Below are 13,972 nucleotides of genomic sequence, written 5' to 3'. Positions count from 1 at the left end.
TAGATATAGTGCCACCCACTGGCAACAGGAAGAGACATCTCTTACACTGGTATGCACTATTAGCAACACAGTAAAATATGCCATTGTGTGCTAATCATGCTAGATATATTCTCAAACATGCTAGCAACACTTAATATGTGCTAAAGGATGCTCTTAATACTATGAAACAGGAAGTTGTTGTAACTCAGGCAAGCAATGTCCGATCTGCCCCAAACTTCACACGTTTTATAAGAGTCCTGGCCTGAAGACATGTACATGCTCATATTTGGTTATAGTTATAGTACCACCTACTGGCAACAGGAAGTGACATCTTTTACACAGGTATGGTCTATTAGCAACACAATAAAATATGCCATTGTGTGCTAAACATGCTAGAAATATTCTCAAACATGCTATCAACACTTACTTAGTGCTAAAGCATGCTATTAATACTATCAAACAGGAAGTTGTTGTAACTCATGCATACAATGCCCAATCTGCCCCAAACTTCACACATTTTATAAGTATCCCGGCCTGAACACATCAACATGCCCATATTCGATTAAAGTCATAGCGCCACCTGCTGGCAAACAGTAAGTGTCATGTTTAACACTGTTATGGACTCCTAGCAACATATTAAAAAGTGTCAGGAAGTGCTAAATATACTGGCAACATGCTAGAAAACATACTAAAAACATGCTAGTAACACTTAGCTAAATGCTAAAGCATCCTATTAATGCAGTGAAACAGGAAGTTACTGTAATTGATGCATACAGTGTCAAATCTGCCCCAAATTGAACAAGTTTGATAAGAGTCCTGTCCTGAACACATCAACATGCCCGTATTCCATTAAAGTCATAGCGCCACCTGCTGGCAAACAGGAAGTGTCATGTTTAACACTGTTATGGACTCCTAGCAACATATTAAAAAGTGTCAGGAAGTGATAAATATACTGACAACATGTTAGAAAAATTACTAAAACATGCTAGTAGCACTTAGCTAAGTGCTAAAGCATGCTACTAATGCAGTGAAAAAAGGAAGTTGCTGTAACTCAAGCTAGCAATGTCCGATCTGCCCCAAACTTCACAGATTTGACAAGAGTCCTGTCCTGAACACATCAACATGCCCGTATTCGGTTATAGTTATAGCGCCACCTGCTGGCAACAGGAAGTGTCATGTGTAACACTGTTATGGACTGCTTGCAAGATAATAAAAAGCATCAACAAGTGTTAAATTGGCTGGCAAAATTCTAGAAGCATGCTAAAACATGCTAGCCAACACTTAGCTCAGTGTTAAAGCATGCTATTAATGCAGTGTTGCAGAACATTACTGCAACTCATGCATACAATGTCTAATCTGCCTCAAACTTCACAAGTTTGATTAGAGTCCTGGCCTGAAGATATCTACATGCTCATATTTGGTTATAGTTATAGCGCCATCTACTGGCAACAGGAGTGACATGTTTTACACTTATGCACTATTAGCAACACAGTAAAATATGCCATTGTGTGCTTATCATGCTAGAAATATTCTCAAACATGCTAACACTTACTATGTGCTAAAGGACACTTATGATCTTTTGGAAAAGGAGTTTGTTGTGACTTTTTGTTACAATGCCCAATCTGCCCCAAACATCACACGTTTTATAAGAGTCCTGGCCAGAACACATCTAAAGGCCAATATTCAATCATAATTATAGCGCCACCTGCTGGCAACAGGAAATGACTTATTTTAAACTAACTTAAACATGCAATGTCCGATCTGCACCAAACTTGAAATATTTGACAAGAGTCCTGTCCTGAACACATCAACATGCCCGTATTCGGTTATAGTCATAGCGCCACCTGCTGGAGTTAGGATGTTTCATGTGTAACACTGTTATGGACTGCTTGCAAGATAATAAAAAGCATCAACAAGTGTTAAATAGGCTGGCAAAATTCTAGAAGCATGCTAAAACCCCTTATATATCTTGAGAACAGATTTGAAGCATTAGTGAATGTGGGTAAGAAACCCCCAAACACTATTGGACATCGATCCAGCTAATCTGCTGCCTATTATACATCAACTAAGATTGCAGTGAGGAAAAAAAGTAAAACTGTCAAGTTAGCAATTTTAAACATCCTTTCACCTAAAAATAAATCACTTTTGGTCAGTGACTTCATAACATCAAACATCCTGGATTTTTGTTTCTAAATGAAATGTGGCTAGAAGACAACTGCAGAGCAACAGTCCTTAACCCTTTCATGCATGGCTTCCATTACAGTGGACATACTGTATGTATTTGGAAAACAATATGAACCATTTAATTTGTAGCACCATATACCCCAACCTCCAACTGGTGAACCCCCAAAGGGTTGTCTACGATTCCATTTAATTATTGTCTTTGTATCTCTCTTTTGTTTTGAGATATTGCATAATATATTCAAAATAGTGGTGGGAAGAGGAGATGCACAGGAATAATTGTTAAATCATTTTATTCACAGAAAACCAGACAGGCACAAAAAATATTTCCCAGCTAAATAAGATGTTTGAAATACTTTTATCAAGATTTTAATAATATTTTTTCTTGTAGTTTATTTTTTTTTTCTCTCGGTGACAGAAATGACATCTGTCCACTCTATGCACTTTATGCACCGAAGGGTATATTGTGCCTATTGGGCCAATATATAGATTGCGCTTTATATTGTATGTTTTATTCAAATTATGATATAATTTACACTTGAATAGTTTTATTAAACAGCAATATTAAATAGCATTCAGAATGTAGAATTAATTGAAAAACACACATAAACCATATTTTTTCGCAATCGTGTGTTTATTGTCTTCACGTTTCATCAGTAAAAAAGTTTCAGCTTTTTATTCAGTTCAGCTACAGCGATAGGCGGATGCTTTTTGTCCATATTAGGGATTTCACATTTTAAGTCATTAAGTCTATGAGTCTGTTTTGGACTGTCTGTGCAGAGTCCTCCGGCTTCGAGTATGAATAAAACATAAACTGCATGAGAGTGTTCAGCACTCCTGATATTCACCTCATTTGAATACGAATAATACGTCAGGTCATGCAAAGACTATGGATACTGTCTCTTTGAATTTAAATGCAGATTTATATCTAGAAACCTCTATGTGAACATACCTGCCCAAATGAAGTGCACAGTGCAAATAAAGTGCAAATTAAATATTTATTAAATATTTAAAAAAAAAAAGTTGAAAGGGCAACAAGGGATCTTGTCTTTTTTTTATCTGACTAAAAACTATTTATACTTTGAACTATTTATTTTAAAAACGTATTTAAATGCAGCCGCATTTAAATGCAGTTGTGTTTCATATTCCTTAAAATATCAGAGTGCAAGATATGATCATTTCTCATAACTTTTTAACTGCAGACAGATATAGGCCTACATTAATGTACATTACAAATATTTGGATCGTCCCTTATTCTCTTAAAGAATAAACACTTATTTTCTTAAAGAATAAAAGAGAAACAATCACAATTAGCCCTTATTTTCAATTTCTGAAGTTAACTGTCAACCCTAATGGTAATGTAATTATCAGTTTTTGACTCCCCTGACAGTGGCACCTTCTCCAAAAAAACAAAAACAAAAAACCTCATTTTGTAGGAGATATGGAGCGAATTATAGATTTAAAAACAAAAAAAGTGGGTGCTTGGTTTCCGAAATGGAAAACGAATACAGCTCGTTATCACACTATAAAAAATGATATGATGAAAAGGCATGATAACATATTTTTAAGTTAGGCTACTTTAATTCATAGAAATAATTTAAGCAATTTAAAGCTTATTTTATACTAGATTCAACTTGAATCTCTAAACTATTAAACTGACTTTAAAATCTCAAGGAGTATATAAGGTGAAATGGGTGAAAATGTCACAGTGCATGTTAAATAGCCTAAATTACCTTATCTTGTATAGTATCCAAAGACCTTGATTGCATGTTACCATGAACTAACAATATAATTATTATTATTTTTTTTTTTAAATTAACAGTTCCTGTATAAAAGTGGACAGCAACCTTTATATCAAACATTTTTAAATCGTCCACAGCTGAACAATGCGGGAGGCAGGTTCTGCGCCAGAGCGCGCAAAGTGAATGTGCATGCACAATTTTTAGGGGGAGGAGGCTTTTTTGTTTCTTAAAGTAATTTTCAGATGCAGTGAAAAAAAAAACAACAACAAAAAAAAAAAAAAAACTGGATAAAAACATAACAAAACTTGTAAATAGTTAACAATATAGCCTAGATTAGGCCCAGACTCTGTTGCTAAGTACACTATAATGTAAATTATAGTATATATGTTAACCCATAGTAACACATTTTAACCAATTAATTGCTATTTTCGTTTGCTGCATGTTTTTTAAAAACCGCTAAAAATAAAATTACATTTTTGAGAGGGGAAAAAAATAAATAATGTATAAGTCGCATTGTATTACATTCAGGAATAATAACGGCAGGCCTAATAATGTTATAATGTACCAGCAGGATATTTTAGTTCCCCTCACTTTACAACAAATCCTTTAAATTTAACTATCTGAACAGAACAAGAATTAAAAATATATAATTCTAATGGATAAATATAATTGCAGTATATAATAATAATATAGGCTTATAATAAAATTAAAAAAAAATTATAATAATTTAAAGTGAAATATAAGGTAAGGTTGGACTTACGTCTCTCATTCGGGACAAATCCAAACGTTTCCATATTTGTGATGTTGCCCATTTGAAGCTTAACTATTATTCATTAGGTAAAATAGGCTTTGTAGTTCACGCGTGTTTCAGTATCGACGGAAAAAAATCATAATTAGCAAAAATATGCCAAAGTGGACCACTACTCACGCCGAATGGCACGTTGAACGGCTGCTGTTTCCAATAATATGTGCGTGTGAAGCACCAGCGCGATCAAACAGCTGAAACAGAAAATACTCCATTTTTGGTCACACAGTAAAGGCATAATTCAAAAATGCAAAGTGTTAGTTAGCAGTTTGAAAAATCAAGAATAATAGCAGAGTTAATAATAATTATTTCTAAATGCTGGCCCGTTCTCATTTCGCTCTGCATATGGACCCTGAAGGATTTTTTTTTTATTTTTTACCAAGAACGAACCGAAATGAAAACATTAATTTTTAATCCATGTGTGTGTGTGTGTGTGTATATATATATATATATATATATATATATATATATATATATATATTGTGACGGGGTGTCCCGAGCGCTCGTCAGCGTCGCCCTGGCAACACATGGGAATCACCGGCACCAGCTCGTCACGGGCTGAGCGGCCGCACCTGCGGCTCATGAAGAGACAGCTACTTCAGCCGGGGAGGAAAGCAGTATGGTAGAGCAATGTCTCCCGACACAGAGCCTAACTCTTTCCTCCTCTGTCGCAGAGAGCAGCGTGTGACCGTCAGCCCCCACCAGGAGAGCACCGCACGGGATCCACCACTCAAGACACAGAGAGCACGAGGGAGTTGGAGCACTACGGAGAGCACCGTCGTCACTCAGAGCACTAAGTTATCAATAAATCCACCCTTCGGGGATTTTCTCTGTCCATCGGTTGTCGTGTCGTTCCTCACCTCGCCACACTGGTGGAGAATGCGGGCAAGTGTGAGGTGAACACCGACAACCGACCCCTGAGGAAGTCACCGTCACCCATTTTTGTTTTCTTTTTTTTTTGTTTGTTGACGTTGGTTTTTTGTTCCCTCTGCTCTGGTTCCACAGGCGGCCGCTCCTCCCCCGGCATGGAAGAGCTGCTTAAAACACCTCACCGAGGTGAGCATCCGCCAGCAGCAAATAATGGAGCACATGGCCTCACGTCAAGGAGACGCCGAACGTGAGCTCGCCGCCCTCCGCACCGCCGCCCACCGCACGCCGCTGCCTGACCCCCGTGTCCAAGCCGTACAGCTGATGCCGCGAATGACAGCGCACGACGATGTGGAGATGTATATGCAAATGTTTGAGGCCACCGCGATCCGGGAGGCATGGCCAGAGGACGAGTGGGCCAGACTTCTCGCGCCGCTGCTGACCGGGGAAGGGCAGCGGGCGTATTTCACCATGACGGCGGAGAGAAGCCGGAACTATGAAGAGGTGAAAAAGGAAATCCTGGGCCGAGTAGGCCTCTCCCCAATCTGTGCGGCGCAGCAGTTCCATGACTGGGCATATCGAGCTCGACAGCCCGCTCGCGCCCAAGCGGCAGAACTAACCCGGTTGGCCCACCATTGGCTGTTGACAGGGGGTCCCTCCGCACACAAGGTAGCTGAGCGTGTGGTGATCGACCGACTCCTCCGCGCCCTCCCCCGCGCGTTGAGGCAGGCGGCTGGCATGGGACGAACCGATGCCCACCGAGCCGCCGCGCTCCCCAGGACGGATATGGCTAGCAGGCTGTTCAGTGCACGACCCGCCGCCGGAGGCACCGCGAGCCGAGGTGCATATCAATGGCCGGCCGTTCATCGCCCTCCTCGACTCGGGCAGCGGGGTAAGCCTGATACAACCCACTGTACTTCCGCCCAGAACCGGTTTCCAGAGCCCGGCTGGCGATAACGTGCGTGCACGGGGATACCAGGCAGGTACCGGCACGGCGAGTGACCATCACCGCGACACCTGGTTCCTGGCCCGTCGAAGTGGGGAATCTTAAAGGACCTAGCGCGTAGTTACCCGGTACCCGTTCTCCTCGGCCGGGATTGGCCGGGGTTTGATTCAGCTCCTCACCTTCAGCACACAGCCTGCTAGCCGGGCCGGGGACCGCCGACGCCGGAGATCAGCAAGGCGCCCTCGACGACGCCCCGCGCTGCTGACATCGGACAGCCCGCGAGGAGGTGAGTCCCCCTCCCAAACTCTAACCTGTTCTTTGATGTCTTCCAGCAGATAGCGGGAGGGGGAACACTCGCCAACGAGCAGGCGCGGGGACGAAAACGCCTCAAGCATTGCTGGTCTCAAGTGCGGGTGGCGGAAGGAGAGGATTTACAACCGGCTCCCACCCCCACCACCTCCCCAATTTCGTTGTCCAAAACGGCCTGCTTTACTGTGTCGCGCAGCGAAGGGGGGAGGAAAAGACGTTGCTTGCTGTGGTACCGCGAAGCAAAGTCCAAAACGGTGTGTTGGAACTCGCCCATGCCCCAAACCCGATGGCTGGCCACCTCGGCGCTCAAAACACCGCGCAACGGATCCGGGATCGCTTCCACTGGCCAGGACTGGAGGGGGATGTCAAGCGGTACTGCCAAGCTTGCCCGATGTGCCAACGGACATCGCCACATACTCCTCCCCCCAGCCCGCTGATCCCGCTGCCTATCATAGAGGTGCCCTTCGAGCGCATCGGGATGGACCTGGTAGGGCCGCTGCCGAAAGTCCGCCCGGGGGCATGAACACATCCTGGTTATCGTGGATTATGCCACCCGCTACCCAGAGGCCATTCCCCTCCGCAAAGCCACCGCAAAGAACATCGCACAGGAGCTCTTCCTACTAAGTAGTCGGGTGGCCTACCAGCGGAGATCTTGACCGACCAGGGCACTCCTTTCATGTCCCGGATCATGGCTGACCTCTGCAAGCTCCTCAAAGTCCGGCAGATCCGGACCAGCGTATACCATCCACAAACGGATGGACTCGTGGAACGGTTTAACAAGACCCTGAAACAAATGCTGCGCTGAGTCGTGGCCGAGGACCAACGCGACTGGGACCAAATGATCCCGTATGTGCTGTTCGGGATCCGGGAGGTGCCCCAGGCTTCCACCGGCTTCACGCCCTTCGAGCTCCTCTTCGGCCGCCAACCCCGAGGGCTTCTAGATGTCGCCCGGGAAGCTTGGGAGCAACAGCCCGGCGGTAGGTCGGGACCACCCTCGAACACATCAAGGCCATGAGAGAGCGGATCGACAGGGTCATGCCATTGGGTCCGGGAGCACCTGTCCAAGGCCCAGCAAGACCAGCAGCGCCCTCTTCAATCGGGGCCGCCCAACCACGGGAGTTCCAGCCGGGAGACTACGTCATGGTTCTGGTGCCCCACATCTGCCTGTAAATTCCTGGCACGCTGGCAGGGCCCATACACGGTCACCGAACGGGTAGGACCCGTCACCTATAAAGTTGCGCCAACCAGGTCGCCGAAAAGAGGAGCAGCTCTATCATATAAATCTGTTGAAGCGCTGGGTGGGGACCGGACCCCAGCTCTCGGCCCTCGCCACCACCTCTCCCGTGGTTGTAGGCATGGATCCCAATCTCTCCGCGGCCCAGAAGACGGAACTGCAGCACCTGGTCGGTCAGTTCTCGGATGTGTTCTCCCCCCTGCCAGGGCGGACGACCGTCATCCAGCACGAAGTCCGAACACCACCAGGAGTTATCGTCCGGCAGCGACCCTATCGTGTCCCGGAGGCTCGGCGACACGCCATCGAGACAGAGGTACAGGAGATGTTGAAGTTGGGGGTAATTGAGCCCTCGCGGAGTCCCTGGTCCAGCCCCATCGTAATGGTCCCGAAGCCCGACGGCACCCTCCGGTTCTGCAACGACGTCCGCCGCCTAAATGAGGTCTCGGAATTTGATGGCTACCCCATGCCCCGAGTCGATGAGCTCCTGGATAGACTGGGAAGGGCCCGGTTCATATCGACTCTCGACCTCACCAAAGGTTATTGGCAAGTCCCTCTGTCTAAGGATGCCAAGCCCAAGACAGCCTTCTCAACCCCCAGTGGCCACTGGCAATACCGGGTCCTTCCCTTCGGGGCCTGCACGGAGCACCCGCCACCTTCCAGAGGCTCATGGATGTCCTGCTGAGGCCCCATATGGCCTACGCCGCGGCCTACATCGACGATGTGGTCATCCATTCCGAGACCTGGGGGGAGCATTTAGAGCGGCTCCGGAGGGTGCTGCTGGAACTCCGCCGGGCGGGGCTCACCGCCAACCCCCGGAAATGTCACCTGGCTCTCTCCGAAGCCAAGTACCTGGGCTTCTGCGTGGGTCGCGGCCTCATCCGGCCCCAGGAGAAAAGAAGGTGACAGCTATCCTCTCGGCACCGCGGCCCACTACCAAGACCCAGGTGCGAGCCTTTTTTGGGGTTGGCGGGATACTACCGGTGTTTTATCCCTAACTTCTCCTCCTTAGCCTCTTCCCTGACAGATCTGACCAGGAAGGGGCAACCCGAGAAGGTAGCCTGGAGTCCGGAAGCGGAAGAGGCCTTCCAGCAGGTGAAGTCAGCCCTCACCACGGAGCCAGTCCTGCGAGCCCCTGATTTCACCTGCCCCTTCCTGGTGCAAACCGACGCCTCAGACACCGGGTTAGAGCCCGTTCTCTCCCAGGTCCAGGACGGCGAGGAACACCCGGTGATCTATATTAGCCGGAAGCTGACCCCGACCGAACAACGGTATGCCGCCGTGGAGAAGGAAGCGTTGGCTGTCAAGTGGGCAGTCCTGGAGCTTCGCTATTACCTCCTCGGCCGCCGGTTCACCCTGCTGACCGATCATGCGCCACTGCAGTGGATGGCCCCGCGCAAAGGACACCAATCCCAGGGTGACCCGGTGGTTCCTTGCGCTCCAGGACTTCCACTTCACTGTACAACACCGGGCGGGGACAGCCAACGCCAACGCGGACGGGCCCTCTCCAGGATAGGGGCAGCTTTCGCAGGTCTGTCAGGCTCCACTCCCCACCCTCCCCATATCTCCCCATTGTTCCGCAGGCGCAGGTCGACGCTTGGGGGGGGGGGTGTGACGGGGTGTCCCGAGCGCTCGTCAGCGTCGCCCTGGCAACACATTGGAATCACCGGCACCAGCTCGTCACGGGCTGAGCGGCCGCACCTGCAGCTCATGAAGAGACAGCTACTTCAGCCGGGGAGGAAAGCAGTATGGTAGAGCAATGTCTCCCGACACAGAGCCTAACTCTTTCCTCCTCTGTCGCAGAGAGCAGCGTGTGACCGTCAGCCCCCACCAGGAGAGCACCGCACGGGATCCACCACTCAAGACACAGAGAGCACGAGGGAGTTGGAGCACTACGGAGAGCACCGTCGTCACTCAGAGCACTAAGTTATCAATAAATCCACCCTTCGGGGATTTTCTCTGTCCATCGGTTGTCGTGTCGTTCCTCACCTCGCCACAATATATATATATATATATAGTTATCTATTTAATTATATATATACTTAATTATCTCATTAACTTTAACTCTTTGAGGACTTGGGATTTAATTTGAGACTCGCTTGTGACTTGAAAGGAATGACTTGGTTCTCCTCAGGTTAAAACAGCTTGCTGAGTTCATGGGTGGAATAAACATATGGCAGGACTTTTACTTTCTGACCCCTGGACTTTATACCTCTGCCAACCGCTGGGTCAAAACAACCCACCCGTTGGGTTGGTCCCTTTTTAACCCAGCTGTGTTTTTTATTTAACCCAGCATTTTTTAGAGTGTAGCCTAAGACTATCCCACGTCTTGAAATTAACTCACTGTAAATTTTCTAATGGTTTTTAAGGATGTTACAATGTTATTTTATAATATTATTATTGTTTTACTTCATCCTTTCATCTCCATTTACAAACCAGTTTGCAATCCGTCCCTTTGTGCCACATGGCGGCAGTTTCGCGAATGATTTTAACACACAACTGACTTGCAGTTAACGCAGCGACGAGGTACACGTGGCGGTATTACCCATTCTGGTTATCCACCTACTGTATCTTTAATTTTTAAAACTTAAAATGGTCTTTTCTGTTATGTGTTTTCTTTTTCAAAACTGCATCATGGCATTTGCTGCTGTATCAATATAGAAGCATCCGTTTCGATACACGTTTCAGCAAAAAGAGCACATCCCTATTAAAAGCTGTGTTCCATGTACCCCCTTTTATAATTTGAGCACCTGCTCCTCCAAAGGTCTCTGCATGGCCCTGAATAGATTTGAGAAGGCTTAATTTATCAAACGTGATCATCTCACTGTCTGCTGCTGGCTGCTTGGATGTCACTTGAAAACAAAAACTTGAATTTAACAAAAAATAATAAATAAATAAATAAATAAATGCTCCAAACATTTTTCTAAATTAACTTGATAAAGAAATAACTTTTCCATTAAAAAACAAAACTGTACTATTTTAATGGCTGCAGCATCTGAAAAGGTTTGTGTACATGTTAAAGAAACATCCAAATGAATACCAGGACCCAAGGTTTCCCAGTAGAAATATTGCCCAAAGCATAAAGCCTGGTTTATACCTGAAGTGTCCATACGAGTGCAAAGATGCATACCACAACACTGACATCATCGTAGTGTGAGCAGTCATGCACTTCAAGTGCATAAGACCTTTTTTTTTTTTTTTTTTTGCGTGGAGGTGTGCACAGCATTTTTTAAAATATATTATGGTATCTCAAAACAGTACTCCCTAAATTCCATCAGCATGTGAACTCTACAATGTGAGGGGCAAACAACCCGGATCTTGTTTACACAAACATTCCCAGAGTGTACCACACAGAGCCCCGCCCCCACCTCAGATACTCAAACCACATTTTTGTTCCCAGCATACAGACCGCTCATCAGACGTGACAGATCAGTTCTGAAGCAGATCCAGCAGGAGCAATCTCTGCTCTTCAGGACTGTTTTGAACACACTGACTGGCACATGTTCAGAGCAGCTGCAACAACTGGCGACTCCACCAAACTTGGAGGAATACACAAAGTGTATGATATCATAGACTCCAAGACAATCACTACACGCTCCAACCAGACGTTGTGGATTACTGTGGGAGTGTATTCTGAAGTTCTTCCTTCAGAACTGGCAACAAGGCAGCACTAAGAACAGCAAGGGCTAAACTGTCTTGGGAACTGTCTTGAGGCAAAGCACACTCCCAGAGAATCCACAGCCAGTTCAGAACCAGGTATTGTGTTTCTCCACAGATGATGTGAGGAGATTCCGTGCTGAGTTAACCCATGGAAAGCTGTGGGACCAGACAAAATTTCTGGCAAATTGCTCATAAGATCTGCAGACCAGATGGCTGATGTTTTCAATGACATCTTTTATGCATCCATGAGCAGCACCATCGTCCTTGTGCCTGTTGAGAGCATCCTGAGCAGCTGCATCACTGCCTGGTTAGGAAATTGCACCATCTCAGGTTACAAGACCCTGTAGCAGATCGTTAGGGACAGCTGAGAAGATCATGGGTGTCTCTCTTCCCTCCATCACAGACATTTACACAACGTGCTGTATTCACAAAGCTACCATGATTGCAGTCAACCTCACACATCCCTCACACCAACTCTTCACCCTCCTGCACATAATCATTCCGGCCCTTACAGTCAGATTGTACAGCTTCGGTACAGACGGTACAGCTTCTTCTCCCAAATCATCAGACTACTCAACTCCATGTGAACTGGCCTGACAACTAGTACACTCAAACATATACCTCCCATTAAATTAATCAACCCTTGAACTTAATTTTCACATTTGCATACTCAAAACAATTAAAAATAAAAAAAATAATAAATAAACACTAGTATGCCTTATCTCTATTACTGTGACCTGTCACATGTCTCATGTTGGTGTATTGTTTATTAACACAGCAACATTTCCAGAGTTAAATCAACTCTATACTCAGAGTGCATATTGTCCCAATCAACATAGAGTTAAAATAACACTGAAGCCGTGTTAAAGTTAATGAGATATTTATGTGATTAATTAAGTGCTGATTGAGCATTAGTGATGAACAGCTGCTGTTAACAAGAAGAATCATTGAAGAAAAGAAAAAAAAAAAAAAACTACAACTGACTTCAGCCCAGAGGCGGGACTTTCAAGTCACAAGCAAGTCTTCAAGTCACATCCCAGGTCCTCAAAGAGCTAAAGTTAATGAGATAATTAAGAGACTAATTAAATGATGATTTTGCATGAGTAATGGACACCTGCTATTATTGAGCATTACATAGGATAAGATGTTGATGTTTTATTGGTTAAACTGATGCCACCATCATGGAGAACAGAGTTTGCTTTAGTTGAGCTCTTGACTTCCTGTGTTAGATCTCCCTTTGTAACAATGCATGAGATGTTGTAAAGCAGAGAGAGAAGATAGTCATCATGAGCTGGCCTGATTACAATCAAAATAACTGTTTTCATTTTTATGTGTAGGTTTTGCATAATCAACCCTATGAAGCTACAGTATACAAAGAAAGTATAGCTCTAATAGTTATAGTGGTTGAATTCTAAATATATGTAATGCATATAGAAATTTGAAGTCCAGAATGTTTTAGACATACACAGATATCAAGAACAATGGGACAGTATGCACTCTGAGCAGAGTTGATTTAACTCTGGGGATTTTGTTGTGTAGGTATGCACATATGCACTTTATGTAATCTTGAATAGTGTGTGTATAAATATTCAATGTTTCTATTTTAGTTTATTTTGGGTTCAACTCTTTTGTTAGTCTGTTTAATATAATTATGTATAGTTAGTGTTGTAGTCCGTTTTTGTCTTGTGTAGCACCATGGTCCTGGAGAAATGCTGTTTTGTTTTGCTGTGTACAAGCTGTATAGAGCTGAAATGATAATAAAGCCACTCAGACTCTGACTCTGATTGGCTTCTTCTCATCCCTTCACCAGGTAAACAAAAAACTGGCCATCCATCTGATCTAAAAGAAAATGTGACTCATTAGACCAGGAATCAGACCCTTCTTCCATTGCTTCATGGTCAAGTTCTACTGCTCACATGCCCATTATAGGCACTTTTTGGTAGAGGAAAGTGGTCTTCATGGGAAATCTGACCTGTCTGTGTCTATGCAGCCCTATACGCAGCAAACTGCAATGCACTGCATGTCCTGAAACCCTTGTGTGATGACCAACATTGAGTTTTTCATCAGTTTGAGCTACAGCAGCTCTTCTGTGTCATCTGACCAGACAGGCAAGCCTTCACTCCCCACGTGCATCAAAGAGCCATTGGCACCCATAACCTTGACAACGATTCACTTGTTGTCCTTGGACCACATTTGGTAGGTAACCACTGCATACCAGAAACACACACCACAAGACTTGCAATTTTGGAGAT

General features: G+C 45.1%; 1 pseudogene; it reads right to left on the bottom strand.

The window, feature by feature from the left end:
• The window catches only part of LOC122134379, a 143,358-nt pseudogene that overhangs the window by 116,932 nt on the left and 12,454 nt on the right, over positions 1-13,972 (bottom strand).

Source organism: Cyprinus carpio, chromosome A15 (genome assembly GCF_018340385.1).
Source record: "Cyprinus carpio isolate SPL01 chromosome A15, ASM1834038v1, whole genome shotgun sequence".
Lineage (NCBI taxonomy): Eukaryota > Metazoa > Chordata > Actinopteri > Cypriniformes > Cyprinidae > Cyprinus > Cyprinus carpio.
This window is presented reverse-complemented; position numbering and strand designations above follow the sequence as displayed.